Source organism: Cebus imitator, unplaced genomic scaffold, assembly GCF_001604975.1.
Source record: "Cebus imitator isolate Cc_AM_T3 unplaced genomic scaffold, Cebus_imitator-1.0 Scaffold275, whole genome shotgun sequence".
In the NCBI taxonomy this organism is placed as follows: domain Eukaryota; kingdom Metazoa; phylum Chordata; class Mammalia; order Primates; family Cebidae; genus Cebus; species Cebus imitator.
In genome coordinates this window covers 601,582-616,233 of record NW_016107590.1, presented here as the reverse complement: position 1 = coordinate 616,233, position 14,652 = coordinate 601,582, and the positions used below count along the sequence as shown (strand labels likewise).

The 14,652-nt window shown below is 38.3% G+C and overlaps 1 protein-coding gene across 1 annotated transcript in view; it reads left to right on the top strand.

The window, feature by feature from the left end:
* The window catches only part of CCDC192 (coiled-coil domain containing 192), a 203,401-nt gene that overhangs the window by 172,755 nt on the left and 15,994 nt on the right, over positions 1-14,652 (top strand). The gene's annotated exons all lie outside the window — the stretch shown is intronic.

Here is a 14,652-nt window from a genome sequence, read left to right as displayed (position 1 = left end):
TTTGAGACTGAGTCTCACTCTGTTGCCCAAGCTAGAGTACAGTGGTGCAGTCTCAGCTCACTGCAACCTCCACCTCCTGTGTTCAAGCGATTCTCCTGCCTCAGCCTCCTGAGTAGCCAAGATTACTGGTGCCTGCCACCATGCTTGTCAAATTTTTGCATTTTTAGTAGAAACACGGTTTCATTATGTTGGCCAGGCTGGTCTCGAACTCCTGACCTCAGGCAAGCCATGTGCCTTGGCTCCCCAAAGTATTGGGATTACAGGCATGAGCCACCGCAGCCAGCCTGGCAGAGACATTTAATGCTCACTGAATATACACACATCACCCACCTTTCCCAGTCTCTGTGTAGTTAGGTAGGGTTGTGTGATTTTCTCTGACCAATGGGTTTTACGTTTAGGTAACCAATGTCACCTTCCATGCTCAGACAATGAAAAGCTTCTGGGCAACCCTTTGGCAAATTGGAAGACTCATGTTGAGGTGGTTGATGCTACTAGATATAAATATCCTGAATCTCTGGGCTTCTGCTGAAAAGGAGCTGCCTGGAGGACCACTGGGAGTGCAGCAGATTTTGCATGAGTAAAAAACACATTTTTATATCTTAAGTCACCAAAGTTTCCAGATTGATTTGTTTCTGCAGACTAACCTAGTGTATCCTGATGAATTAGAATAAGGCTACCTCATGAGACAAAAGGTTCAACCTATCAAGTTTAATGTGGAAACTAATTTATAATTCAGTATCTCTTATTAATCTATTAAGTTGTATCTTTGGGCTTTGGTTTTCCTTATGCATAACAAGGAGATATGTAATTTTATATAGCACTTAGGACAATATTGAATATTATTTAAGTGACTATCCCCTTTGTGGTGTTTATATCATACAATGATGAATTTTAATTTAGAAAACAAAAAAGTTTTGTATTTTATTAAAAAGTAATACTTTTTCTGTCATTGACTGGTAGTGATGATGCAGATACTATGCTTTCATGTCAAGTTCACCATTTATGTGATGAAATTGCCCTTTTTCAAAATATTTCACATTTAAGACATTTGACAAGATGCTAATAAACTTTAGCAAAATAGCATACTTAGGCTATCCAAAGGTGTGACTGACATGAAAAGTAAACTCGCAGCCTATGTTTCTTTTCTAAGAGAATTGGAATGCAAAAAAAGTAAACCAAAAGCATAGTCTATTTTAAGTAATGGCTTAATATTTTCCATTTAATCATCCAAGGTGAGAATCACAGCTAAAAAAAAAAAAAAAAAAAAAAAAGAAAGAAACCCAGAGATTACCCAATTTCACTCCTTTATTTGAAGGAAGAAAAAACTGAGAATTACAGAAGCTTACTAACTTATGCCAGGTAGCCAATAGGGAAAGAGATATCATTCCTGAGGGAAATCTAAGTGCTGGTAGAAAGCAGCAATTTTGTTAACCGCAGGTTGAATTTACCTGATCAAAAATCAGATCTTTTTTTACAACTTTTTTTTATTGTGGTAAAATATATACAACATACAATTCACATTTGAAACATTGTCAAGTGTACAATTCAGTGGCACTAAGTACATTCACATTGTCATGCAACCATCACCACCACTATCCACCTCCACAACTTTTCCTTCTCTCAAACCGAAACCCTGTGCCCGCTGAACAATAGCTTCTCTCCTGGCTTGTGCTAACCACCATTCTACTTTCTGTCTCTAGGAATTTCACTATTCTAGGTACCGCCTACAAGTGGAATCACACAATATTTGTCCTTTTGTGTCTGGTTTATTTCACTTAGGAAATGTTAAGGTACATCCATGTTGTAGTATGTATCAGAATTGCATTATTTTTAAGACTGAATAGTATTCCATTGTATGTATATGCCACATTTTGTTTAGCCAATCATCTGTCAATGGACATTAGGGCTGTTTCTATCTTTTGGCTATTGTGAATAATATTGTTATGAGCACAGGTGTACAAACATCTATTTGAGGCTAGGCACAGTGGCTCACACCTGTAATCCCAGCACTCTGAGAGGCTGAGGTGGGTGGATCACTTGAGTCCATGAGTTGGAGACCAGCTTGGGCAACACGGGGAAACCCCATCTCTACTAAAAATACAAAAAATTAGCCAGACGTGGTGGCACCTGCCTGTAGTCCCAGCTACTCAGGAGGCTGAGGCTGGAGAATCGCTTGAACCTGGGAGGCAGAGGTTGTGATGAGCTGAGATCATGCCATTGCACACCAGCCTGAGCAACAAGAGTGAAACTCCGTCTCAAAAAANAAAAAAAAAAAAAAAAAAAAGAAGTGTAAAGGATTATTATTCTTAAAGTAATACTACAAGTCATTCTTTTACTTTCCCAGAACAGAACAAAAACCTCAAACAAATTAGATTAGAAATAGATAAAGTTTAACATCACTTCTTCCTGATAAAATTTAATCATGTTAGCGATGTCACATGCTCAAGAAAAACCTAAAACTATTATATTGTTTTCTGAGTTGAATTTTTATACTGGTAGAAAACTAGTATTTTGAAATATCTGCTGATATAATTTATAGACTCAGTAATTTAATTTTATTTTTAATTCTCCCTTGCATTGCCTTTTGCTGTTAAGTGTAAAACCTGCGGGAGGCTGAGGGTTACTCCTCAGGGTAGAGAAGAGTAAATATTGCACGATACAAAGAATAATTGTTTACCTTGGACATTCAAATTGAGGTTTTTAAGCTCTGTAAGGAAATAATGGTTGTGAAAATCAAGCTTTGAGAAGAAAAAATGATTTTCTCAGACTCTCAAAATCATATCTTCATAGATTGAATGGCAGGAAATTTTTAACATTCAACCATTTATTGACCAACAAAATCTAAATTTATTATTGTTCAATTTATAATATATATCAAGAACACAAGCTTGGAAAATTGGCCCTGGATTCCATCATGGGGAAGAAAGGGAGGTCATGTGACGTGATTTTAAAAAAATGCTTACCTTTCTATTGCTTGGAGGAGGAGCCAAAGAGAGAACAGGGAGAAAGGTCTGTGAAGGCAGGCGCAAGATCAGCCCCTGCGTGAGAGCAGCAGACAGGGAGATGCACACCCTGTGGGTCTGGGGCCAATTTCACTGCCTCACCACACAGAGCCTGAGGACTTTCCAAGGCCCGTCGCAATACCGTATGCTGACTGGCCACAAGTAGACGCACTTCTGGTTCAAAACTTCAAGGACCGAGTTACCCTAAATGGGCAAGTTTAAGTTCACTTCTTCCCCTTGCTACCAAGCAAGTATCAGAGATCAATAAAAAGAAAAACCAATGAAATTTTCAGGTATTCCGTACTAGATTTAGATAAACATGTTGTTCAAAATGGGTTGCATTTAGGAAGAAAACAAACTTTTTCTATCTTTAACATGTTTGCTACTTTTTAACTTGCTACCTAATTTGCAGTTTTTTGTGTCCTTAATATACAATAGTTCCAATATCAACAGCTGTGAAGTGAGATAATTTATTTATTGTCATATTGCTAGTTAATGGGGGAAAAAAAAACCTAGAAGCAACATTCATTATTTTCTGAGCTTGATCCAGGGCACTTTTTAATAGAGTTTGTTACTTTGGTTTTAAGCTTTAGTTATAAAGTGCTAAGGCAATGATGCACCAAAGTTTACTGGGCTTTAATGATAAAGGCTCCTTTTTAAAATTTTCTGGTCAAGATAGACGCATAGAAGAGTTCAAGGCTTGACAGAATGGTTTATACATATATTTTTTACTTCGCAAGGGAGACCAGAATCTCAATTCATCTCTACAATGAAAAGAAACCAATACAAAGATCAAATCTCCATATTTTCAAAATGTGCTCATTTTAATCTGGCAGTTTCCTCATTTCTTCTGTGGATACCAAGACAAGCACCTGTGTGAAAAATGTTTATGATAAACGTAGACAAAAGAGGCCAAGTGCCTATAAGAAGATGAAAATAATCAGAATGTGTTGCAAAGAAAAGTTGACCTTTCTGAGCCACCAAAGCCTCAGATTTGCACCTTCTGCATGAAGCTGGAGGCTAGACTCTTCCTGTCTTGTTTATACATCTGAAAATAATATATGCCTTTATGACTGTCAAGATGTTGAATGTAAAATCCTCTATCTACCTCTAAACAAGATCACTGCTTTGTGGGTCCTTCAAAGCTTTTGGCATCTTCACTTAATAAAAAAATGCAAAAGCTCAACACACAAGAATGGGTGGCAGCTCTTTAGACTGGTTTCTTAAGTAAATTCATTAATAAAAGAATTCATGTCCAGATAAAACCAATGTGGCTGCCTTTCTCAGATTCGCTGGTTAGTGCATCCATCTTTACTAGTAAGTTTTTGTTGCAATATAAAAGGAAACTTCCAGCTGTGCTTATAAGTGGTTGGGTGTGTAGTTAGGGAAATCCATACAACCATAAACACCCAGTGTTGAATTAGTAATTGTTCAGAACTGAATAAATATGTAGGAGCGTAAATAACTGAATGTAGCACAATTCCACAAAAAGTCCCATTATTTATGGAGATTTCTTTTCCCATGGAGGAGCCACAAGAAAGGTGGTATCCAGCAGTAAGTGGAGGACCACTGACTCTCCAGATCACAGTATTTCACATGACCCCATACACAGGCTAACAGCAGTGTCCTGCCAAAGTATAGCCCATGGGGAATAGGCCTTTGAGGTTGTTTAAAAGTGGCAGGCTGTGAGAGAGAAGCATATTTCCTTTCTGGGAGCCTAATTTAGCTGGAAAATGAAGATAGGCAGAATGTGAGTTTCCTGTAGCTTCGTGCATTGTGTAATTTTATTAGACATAAAAAAAAACCTTCCTCTGAATGACTTATATTAACCAAGTGAGATGTTTATTTTTATGTAAAATGTGACCTTCAAGCTATGTAAACAATATCATCCAATAAGAACACAAAATATTAATAGCTACCTAAAATGCCCATCATGATCAGTCCAATTGTCAAATCCTGTGATGGAAATTGCTTTCTTTAATTTCACAAGGCATGCATTGAATCCCGCAGTATGTCAACAAATATTTGTGGAACATCCATTGTGGGTCATAGAATTGTTCAAGTCCTGGAGACATGAAGCCAGGTAATACAGTGTCTCTAATCCCAAGGAATTTTCATGCTGGAGGAAGGAACAGACATGTAGACAGGCAAACACTAAGATTAATGCAGGGCATGATGATGGCTGAAGAGAAGCTGGGAGCTAAACCTGCTGTTGAAATATAAGCCTCTGAAATCCTCATGGTCCTGGAGACATTACCAGTTACTTGTAATACTAATGAACAAATCCTATACCCTCTTCTATGAAGTGATCACAGGAAGCTGAAAAAGCATATATTATATTCTTCTCAGCACCATAAGTTCATGCACTCTATAATTTAGATATATATATTGATAGATATAGATATACAAAGAGGTAACTTTTCCTTCTAGGTTGGTAAAGGAGTACAGTGAACTTACTGAAAAATGTACTATAAATTTCAAAAACAGAGTGACAGATAATACAACAATTCTCTGTCTTTTATCTTATACTACTTTTTTTTTTTTTTTTTGTAAAGACATTTTTTTTTTTTTTTTCTTTTTTTTTTTTTTTTTTTTTTTTTTTTTTTTTTTTTTGGTAAAGACAGGGTGGTCTCACTCTCACCCAGGCTGGAATGCAGTGGTGTGATCATAGCTCATTGTAGCTTTGAACTTCTGGGCTCAAGCAATCCTCCCACCTCAGTCTCCCCAGTAGCTGAGACTACAGGTAGCCCACCACATGCCCAGATAATTGTTTTTGTTTTGTTTTTAAGCTCTTTACTAACTTACCTCCCCACTTCTCACACACAAAAAAAAATTCTTGTCTGGAAACAACATCAAGCAAGGAAATGCTGCTGACAGTAGATTCAGGCTATTCCAGTAGCCTCCCCTGAAAGCATCAATTATGAGTCCTCCTTAACAGAGTTCAACAATGGGTTGTATAGTGTTTGCCTTATCTCTAGTGAGAATGGGTTCCTGTGTTTAGCAAAAAAAAAAAAATAAAAGAAAAAGAGTTGTACTTTACACTTTTTTTTTTTAACTGTAATGTTTAGAGGTTTTACCAAAGATGTTTAGAACGTACTCTGGGAAGCCAGGGGCTTCTGTATTTGCAGACATCACAGGAGAACACTGGGCCTCTGTGATAGTGGGAGGCTTCTCAGCAAGGGAGGCAGCCTCTCATCACAGGTGGATTCCCTGTAGTGATAAGAAGGTGTTCATTAGAGCTATTATATCCAAGAGACCCAGGCTTATCTGGGGAGGAGGAACTCTTCACTCTCTGCTTAGATATTTGAAGCAACTAAAAATTTCTGTGATAGGTTCTCTCTTTCATTCAACTCTTAATGAGTTCCACAATGCTTCCAGTGAGACTTCCTATGGCTTGCTGTATGTGCTGCAAAAAGCAGACTTATACCTAATGATAGAGTAAAACACAGTAGTTTCACATTGCTCTGCCCTTCACCATGTTAATTAGGGTTGGTGATGCTGTAGGTGTGTTCTGCACTGGCCCTGACCAACACCTGGTCCCATCATCAAAAGTCAAACTGTCCAAAATCTTTTCCACACCAAATTGACAGCTAGCTGTATTGTTTAGCAGTAGAGGAAATGTTCTGGTTTATATGTGAAACTTCTAGAGATAGCATGATACAAGGACAAGACAAATGGTTTTGGGGTCAAGCAGATATGATTTGAATCCTAGATCCATAATTTTCTAGCTGTGACCTGGGGTAATTCTGCAAAAGCATGTATTATGATGCTTAGTCTACAGACCAAGAAACTAAAGCCCAGAGAAGCTTCAGGAACACAATAAGAAAATGGTTTAGGAAGAATTCATTCAAATGCAGATGCCACTTTACCATATTTTCCAAAGGGTTGTGTCTTTACCCTGGGCTTTGAATGTTCACTTGTTCAGATTACCATCTGTGATAAACCTACATTTACCTCTTCATTGTTGGCCACGTTAGTAACTAAGTGGTTCTACATCTTGAGGCCTCACTGGCCACCAAAAAGAAAAAAAATATTCTGAGTATCCTGGAAAAGAGGTTATCAGGTTCAATTAGACTGCTGCTTTTTATTAGAAATGGACGTGAGATCAGATTTTTAAACTCAGCTGTAGTTACTGTAGTTAAAGCTGATGTGGAGGTTAAGTCTATTTGAAAATTTTAAAACAAATGAAAAGACATTTAGAATCCCTGGAGATAAAGAGGAAGGAGGCTTAGGGAATTTTCTCCTGGACATCTCTGGAGATCTTAGGAGTAGTTAACAAGAATAGATCTTTTAGATTGGGATCTGTTGTCAACTTCCTGAGATTAAAAACAGATGAACTGCCTGAAGACAAGATAGCTCTTCCAACCGGTAGTTCATGCGTAATAGGACATGTGCTGGCATTAATAGGCTTGGCAAGACCCAAACATCTTAATTCCTTGACTTATTCCATGTGGAGGTAGATGGAAAAAGCAATCAAGAACAGGGGTGAAGGAATACACAGCTATGCCTAACAATTTGAGTTTGCTTTGACTGGTATTTTATGGTATATTTGTATGAATGTGAATAAAAATGGAGAGGAGGTAGAGATTAAAATAATGGGGAGAAGGGCAGAATTATTATAACTTCGAAAATAGTCCAAAACCAAAATAACTGCTCACTGGAAATTATAGCAGAGAGAATGAGTGGGAAAGACTGATCTAGTGATAATGAATGTCATGGAGAAAACAAGGCTCACATGTTTTTGGATCTGGAGAGCTGATTGGTTCAGGATGTTTGTAATGGAGAAACTCACATTCTTGCTTAATAAATCTTACCTTGCAGAGCTACATGTGGAAATTTCTTCTATACTGTCTGCCCTGACTAGTATGTCTGCAATGTCTTATCTGAAGTTTGGGGGCCAAATATGTTTCAGAATGTCGACTTTTTAAAATGTGAAAAGTAACCCAGGTAGGGTCTGGGACAATATTCTAGTATCAAATATATTAATATTTACACTAAGTAGAATGTATAAATACTATAAATAGCTTCCCATCAGTTCAGATCAGGTTTTGCTGCCAAATGAATTGAGTTTAGATCAGGTCAGATTTTGTCACCTGATGACCTATGAAAAAAATAAAATTTTCCAGAAGATTTAAGAAATAGAACTATGAGATTGTGAACTTGTACAAATGGAAACTTTTACTTGACTATTCTACTAAACAAAACTATCAGTTGATTTACAGGAAGATGGAAAACTTTGACTTCAGGAATGTGCTTAGAAATAGTATATAGACAATAATAGCAGTAGTTAACATTTCTTAAGCAATTACTATGTCCCAGCACTATTCTAAGGGCTTAACATAAATTAACCCACTTGAGCCTCTTACAACATTATGAGATGTTGATGTATTGATGGGCCAGTTGACACACGAACAAACTGAGGCACAGAAAGTTTAAGTAACTGCCATATGCATACAACAATCAATTGGAAGGGACCAAGTTTGAACATAAAGTGATTCCTTCCCTGACTATTAATATCATAATTTTATGTTCTACACAAAATAAGACTTATGTATCATTCAAATTACATTATTCTTGACAATAGGAAACCAAGGGATATATTTTACAATTTAAGTTACTAATGACTCAGAGTTATTGCAGGTTCCGTTTCAGGAAACCAGAACAAAGTGTATATTGTGATAAAGGAAGTCACATGATGTTTTTGGTTTTCCAAAACATATAAAAGTTATGTTTACACTATACTGTAGTCTATCAAGCGTGCAACGACAATATGTTTAAAAAACAATGCACGTACCTTAATTTAAAAATACTTTGTTGCTAAAAAGCGCTAGCAATCGGCCGGTCGCGGTGGCTCAGGCCTGTAATCCCAGTACTTTGGAAGGCCGAGGCGGGTGGATCACGAGGTCAAGAGATCGAGACCATCCTGGTCAACATGGTGAAACCTCGTCTCTACTAAAAATACAAAAAATCAGCTGGGCATAGGTGGCACATGCCTGTAATCCCAGATACTCAGGAGGCTGAGGCAGGAGAATTGCCTGAACCCAGGACACAGAGGTTGCGGTGAGCCGAGATTGCGCCATTGCACTCCAGCCTGGGTAACAAGAGTGAAACTCCATCNAAAAAAAAAAAAAAAAAAAAAAAAAAAAAAGCGCTAGCAATCATGTGAGCCTTCAGCAAGTCCTAACATTTTTGCTGATAGAGCAAGCATGTCCCACCTACTGCCCGTGGGCCACATACAGCCCAGGAGAGTTTTAAATGCAGACCAATAAAACTTCATAAAGTTTCTTAAAACATTGTGACATTTCTTTTGTAATTTTTTTTTTTTTTTAGCTTAAGAAAGATTGGATACTCCATGATAGAGTGTCTTACCTGGAGGTCAATGACTGCTGACTCATAAGGGTGGTGGTGGCTGAAGGTTGGAGGTGCTGTGGCAATTTTTTAAACTAAGACAACAATGAAGTTAGCTGCATTGATTACCTCTTCCTTTCATGAAAGGTTTGTCTTTAGCATGTGATGCTGTTTCGTAGCATTTTACTCACAGTCTAAACATTTTCAAAATTGAAGTTGGTCCTTTAAAACCCTGCCGCTACTTTATCAATTGAGCTTATGGAATATTCTAAATCCGTTGTTTTTGTTTCAACAATGTTCACAGCATCTTCACTAAGAATAGATACTATCTCAATGAACCACTTTCTTTGCTTATCCGCCAGAAGCAACTCATCGTCCATTGAGGTTTAACATCAGATTGCATCAATTCAACCACGTTTAGTCTCCATTTCTAATTCTAGTTCTCTTGTTATTTCCACCATTTCTGCGGTTATTTTCTCCACTGAAGTGTTGAACCCCTCAAAGACATTCATGAGGGTTGGAATCAACTTCCTCCATTCTGTTGTTAATATTGATAATTTGACCTCCTCCCACAAATCACAAATGTTCTTTATGGCATGTAGAATGGTGAATTCTTTCCAGAAGGTTTTTAATTTACGTTGCTCAGATTTTTCAGAAGAATCACTATCTATGGAAGCTATAACCTTATGAAATGTATTTCTTAAATAATAAGACTTAAAAGTCAAAATTACTCTTTGAGCCATGGGCTGCAGAATAGATGTTATGTTAGCAGGCATGAAAACAACATTAATCTCCTTGTACACTCTATCAAAACATTTGGATAACCAGGTACATTGTCAATGAGCAGTAATATTTTGAAAATAATATTTTTTTCTGAGCAGAGGTCCCAATAGTAAGTTTGAAATATTCACTAAGCCATGCTATATAATCTGATATGCTGTTATTCAGGTTTTGTTGTTCCATTTATAGAGCACAGGCAGGGTACATTTAGCATCATTCTTAAGGACCCTAAGATTTTGGAATGGTAAATGAACATTGGGTTTCACCTAAAGTTATCAGCTGTATTAGCTCCTAACAAAAGTCATCCTGCCCTTTGAAGCCATGCATTGATTTCTCCTCTCTAGCTATGAAAGTTCTAGATAACATCTTCTTCCAATAGAAGGCTGTTTTGTTGCCATTGAAAATCTGTTGTTTAGCGTCGCCACCTTCGTTAGTTATCTTAGCTAGATCCTCTGGATAACTTGCTGCAGCTTCTCCATGGCACTTCATGTTTCAGTTTGCACTTTCCATAACACTTTTTGTGTTACTGAAATAGCTTCTTTCTTTAATCTCCATGAACCAGCCTCTGCTAAGTTCCAACTTTTCTACTGCTGCTTCCTCAGCTCTTAGCCTTCATTGAACTGAAGAGAGTCAGGGCCTTGCTCTGATTTGCCTTTGGCTTAAAGGAATGTTGTGGCTGGTTTGTTCTTCTAACCAGACACTAAAACTTTCTCCATATCAGCAATAAGGCTGTTTTATTTTCTTATCATTTATGTTTTCACTGAACAGCACTTTCATTCCCCTTCAAGAACTTTTCTTTGCATTCATAGCTTGGCTAGCTGGCCCAAGGGGCCCAACCTTTGGCTTACCTTGGCTTTCGGCATGCCTTCCTCACTAAGCTTAACCCTTTCAAGCTTTTGATTTAAAGTGAAATGTGTAACTCTTCCTTTCACTTGAACACTTAAAAGCCATTTAAGGGTTATTAAATAGCCTAATTTTAATATTGTTGTGCCTCAGGGAGTAAAGAAGCCAAAGGAAAGGGGAAAAAGTGGGGAAATGGCCAGTCAGTGCAGCAGTAAAAACCCGCATACTATTTAGATATTAAGTTTCCTGTCTTATATGGGTGCAGTTCATGGCACCACAAAACAATTACAACAGTAACATCAAAGATCACTGATCACAGAACACCATGAAAGATACAATAATAATGAAAGAGTCTGAAACATTATGAGAATTACCGAAATGTGACATAGAGACACAAAGTGAGCAAGTGCTGTTGAAAAAAATGGCACTAAAACTGGGCATGGTGGCTCACGCCTGTAATCCCAGCATTTTGGGAGGCTTAGGCAGGTGGGTCGCTTGAGCCCAGGAGTTGCAGACCAGCCTGTGCCAATATAGTGAGACCTCATCTCTACAAAATAAAATTAGTTGGGTGTGGTGGTGGGCACCTATAGTCCCAGCTTTCTGGGAGGCTGAGGTGGGAGGATCACCTGAGTCCAGAAGGCCTAGGCTGCCTGCTGTGAGCTGAGATCGCTTCACTGCATTCCAGTCTGGGCAACAGAGTGAGACCCTGTCTCAAAAGCAAAAACAAAACAAAACAAAACAAACTCAATGGCATTGGTATACTTACCCAATGCAGGGTTGCCACTTTCAATTTGTAAAAAAAAATGCGGTATCTATAAAATGCAATATAGTAAAGCCCAATTAAATGAGATATACCCCAGCTTTCAAAATGCTTGCTTTTATCATGAAGTGTCCTTTTTTATTTGAGAACATCTGAGGTTTTCTATCTTGAAACTGAGCAAATTAACAGATTACTGATACAAACCATTTAGCATGAGCAACATGAGAAGAATCAAGCATTTGCATTTTTCCTTGAGAGTAGGGACTGGTTTTTAGTCATTGTTTTATCCCCAAGCCTAACTTGGAGGCTTGTGCATATTACATACACTACGGGATGATTGAATGTGTCCCAACCTCAAAAAAGCCCCAAAAGGAAGGGGTCCCATTGAAAAATGCTAATTTGCATTACTCTGCTTACAGTTTTCACTTGGTTGATGTTAATCCATTAGGTTTTAAGAAATCAAACTTTTATATTGGTTTGTATTTATATAAAAGTGTAGCATTGATGGGGGGGTAGTTAACAGTTTTGCATTTGGTTGAATGCGTTATTTTAGCTGGTCCCTCCTGACTCCTAGTCATACTTATATGTGTGTGTGTATATCTGTGTATGTGTATATATATGTATGTGTATGTGTTTGTGTACATGTGTGTCTCTGTGTATATATGTATGTGTATATACACGTGCCTGTGTGTACATGTGTGCATGTGTGTATATGTGTTTGTATGTAAATGTCTGTGTACGTGTGCATGTGTGTGTCCCCGTGTGTATCTATGTGTGTATGTGTATATGTGTATACTTGTGTATGTATATGTGTGTGTGTGTGTGTGTGTGTGTGTGTACCTATGAACACGTAATGTATAACACCTCCAGATCAGATCAGGCCTTATTCCAGCAGCTCTTGGAAAATGATGCAGCTTATCCAGTTTGACTACTCCAGATACTTGACTGCCAGAGTCAGGTGCCTTCACCTGGTTCCCATGCCTATCTTTGACAATATCTGAAGAGTTCTTTGACTCAGAACTTTGTCAAGATGATTAAGGTGAGAATGGCTGAAACCATACCACAGGACAAACTGCATAGAGTTTTTTAAGTTACCTTCAACAAAACATGTATTTCTAGTATTAATGTCCAATATTTATTCATTAAGACATTTGTGGATAAGAAAAAAAAACTCCTTCCAGAACCCATCCATATTTTGCACCACTGCCGTGGTTCTGCGGGATCAACAGCTCCCCACTTACCCTATTCTGTCTCAGTTTCAGACCGTAAATGGTAGAGTCACTCTCTTGTCTCAGTGCTTCGGTACTCAAAGCAGATTCTCAGTATCTCTATCTGCAGTTGTGCAAAGGTTTTTCTCAGAGCACAGCATTGTTCTCACAGAGCTTCTACAGCAAACTGGACTTTGATACTTCATAGGGAAGTGCTGAGACTTCAGTGTCACTCTTTTCCAAAGCATCCTCTGCAAAATGGCCAGATGACTGCTCCTTCCTGTAGCTTTTCCCTCTGCTATTCTATCTCACAAGATATCACTCTCCATCTCTCTCTGTGTCCCTCTGTCCCTCTATCTGCTCTGTACTACAGTGGAGAGATGCACTATTTTGACAAAGAATGCCACTTTCAGCTAAGGTAAAATCAGGTAAAGGATTGGCCATTGACTAGCAGCCACTCTCTGTTACTTTCCATGGCGCATCATTATACTTCCTCTCTGGTTGTTCTCGGATCTTACAGACGTATGTCTATACATGCAGAGATACACACACCTGCACTCCTATACCATCCTTGTGGAGAGAAGATAATTTGAGAGTTTAAGCTGTCCTATTTGCTTTCACACATTTCTTATACCAGCTGCTAATATAGAATCATTTTAGAAATAGTTTTTTTCATTTTAATTAAAACTCTAACTTGCCAACATTCTTATTTTACCCATTTGAGAGATTTGTGCTCATATATAAATACATAATTCTGTGATGTATGATTAATGAATACATCATCGATAAATCACAGAATTTATATTTTATTCATTTATCATCAATGATGATCATCATTATGATCATCAGCCATCATAATTTCTAGGAAACTAAAAAAACCAAAGAAGCTAAAAAAACTAAAAAACTAAAAAAAACTATTTTTTTTTTTGAGATGGAGTTTTTGCTCTGTTGCCCAGGCTAGAGTGCAATGGTGAGATTTCAACTAACTGCAACCTCTGCCTCCTGTGTTCAAGCAATTCTCCTGGTTCAGCCTCCTGAGTAGCCGGGATTACAGGTTCTCACCACCACACATGGCTAATTTTTGAATTTTTAGTAGAGATGAGATTTCACCATGTTGGCCAGGCTGGTCTCGATCTCTTGACCTCAGGTGATCCACCAGCCTCGGCCTCCCAAAGTGCTAGGATTACAGGCGTGAGCCACCGCACCTGGCCGCTAAAGAGGTATTAATAAGTTATTTTTGCTTACCTTTGGTCCCTTTTCTCTTTAAGAAAGGACTGGCAGCTGGGCATGGGGAGGGGCCTCTGTTTATTATTTATTTATTTATGTATCCATTCATTCACTCATTTTCCTGATTTTGTTTCATTTCTGTTATAAATTGCATTGCTTACGTACATTGCAACGCTGAACGCGTAAATGTGGCTGGGCGCAGTGGCTCATGCCTGTAATACCAGCACTTCAGGAGGCCAAGGCAGGGAGATCACTTGAGCCCAGGAGCTCAGGACCAGCTTAGGCAACATGGCAAAACCCCATCTGTACATAAAAATACAAAAAATTCGCCTGGTGTGGTGGCACACACTTGTAGTCCCAGCTACCCAGGAGGCTGAAGTAGGAGAATCACCTGAGCCCAGGAGGTGGAGGTTGAAGTGAGCTGGGATCGCACATCACACTACTGCACTCCAGCCTGGGCAACAGGGTAAACTCCTGCCTTAAA